This window comes from Mastomys coucha, unplaced genomic scaffold (assembly GCF_008632895.1).
Source record: "Mastomys coucha isolate ucsf_1 unplaced genomic scaffold, UCSF_Mcou_1 pScaffold5, whole genome shotgun sequence".
NCBI classification, from domain to species: Eukaryota; Metazoa; Chordata; class Mammalia; order Rodentia; family Muridae; genus Mastomys; species Mastomys coucha.
Genome location: NW_022196911.1, coordinates 96,319,855 through 96,321,555, shown reverse-complemented (window position 1 = coordinate 96,321,555; position 1,701 = coordinate 96,319,855).

Here is a 1,701-nt window from a genome sequence, read left to right as displayed (position 1 = left end):
GAGAGAGAGAGGGAGAGAGAGAGAGAGAGAGAGGGAGAGGGACAGAGAGAGAGTTAGAGAGTTAGTTTCAGGGGGCCTTTATATATGGGTGATGACATAATCACACATAAAGGTGGGAGGTGAGCCAAGTGGATTCTGGGAATATGGTGGCTATTGCCTTGACAACAGGTGTGTAGTTCCGCCTATGTGATGTCACAGGTTTCGGAGGTCCTGATACCAACACTCAGTATCCCTTCCTTACAGGTTTTTTTCTCAGCCTTTGCTCTAGTCACTTCCCACACGCTCTGCAAGCCCAGACACTCCCCAAAGGGGTTCCAGGAAGCTCTCTTTCCACAGAGCTCTCCTTGGAAGTAGCCTGTGTCCTAGCAAGGTGGGGAAGCACTTCGTCCTGTAGGCGGCTGCGGAAGAAGCGAGCCGAAGCTGTCAGCATATTCTGCCTTGCCTGGTCCAGGAGACTGTAGATCCTTGTTCTCAGGCCTGACACCCCACAGGCTGACACCCTGAAAACTCTAGGGCAGCCTGTGGGTCATGACCCCCTTTTTTGGGAGGGGTGTGTGTGTCACATATCAGATGTCTTACATTTCCAATATTTACATTATGATTCATAACAGTAGCAAAATTATGAAGTAGCAATGGAATAATTTCATGGTGGGGGGGGTCGCCACAACACGAGGTATTAAAGGGGTCACAGCGTTTGGATGGTTGAGAACTGCTGCTCTAGGGCATCAGGGATTCCAGCCTCTGTCGGCTCGTCTTACTCTCCTCAACCTTAGGAGCTCAGCTCAAGGGTCTGCGCATCTGGAATTATCTTCCTTGTGTTCGGCTGGCTCCTTCCTCAGCTCCCCTTAGCTGCCGATGAGGACCTCCCTAGACTTGGTAAACACATTATTCTCTGGATTTGCTGATCTCACCCAACCTTTCCAGCAGACGGATTGCTCCATAAGGGTAGAAAAGCAGGCTCTTACGTCACCACCCTATTTCCAGTGTCAGGGACAGCACCCAGCACAGAGCGCATGCTTAGCCAATAGAAGACAAGCTGTGGTCTCCTAACAGGCTCCTTTCCCCAGCCCTCTGGTTGCGTCATTCCAAGATGCTGACCCAGCTTCCGGCCTTCAGGTATTCCCCAAACACACCTGGCATGCCTTCACCTCTGCCTGGCTGATTGCTTCCGCCCTGACTTTGAAACCCAGCCTCCCAGTCCCTCCCTCTGAAACTGCTCAGTGCCTCAGTATGAGTGACTGGCACCTTCCTCACCCTGCCAAGGTGCTTGTCCATACATCCCTTTGTCAGGGCACGGTGCTATTGTACTCAAATGAAATGCTTGTCTGTCTTTTGCTCACGGCTGGCTCTCGTGAAAGGCTGGTCTGGTCTGACTCAGGACTACGTTCTGAGCACCCAGCCCAGTGTCTGCCACACAATGAGCGCAATGAATGAGTGCTGACTGAAGTCTAACCTTGGGCTCTCACTGTCTGTATCTATTCGGTTGACAGGTTACCACCAGCAGAGACCACTTATCATGTGCCGAGTGCTGAGCTAGGCGGTGGAATCCATCTTTTGGCTGTAAAGGATTGCCAGTATAGAAAAGGAACAGATCTCCTTAACAAGTTCAGTCCAAGTGAGAAGGTTTAATGGGCTAGAGGACTGGATTAGTTTCTTTTTGCTGCTAAGACAAATGATCACCCCAGGGGCTTAAATACCCCC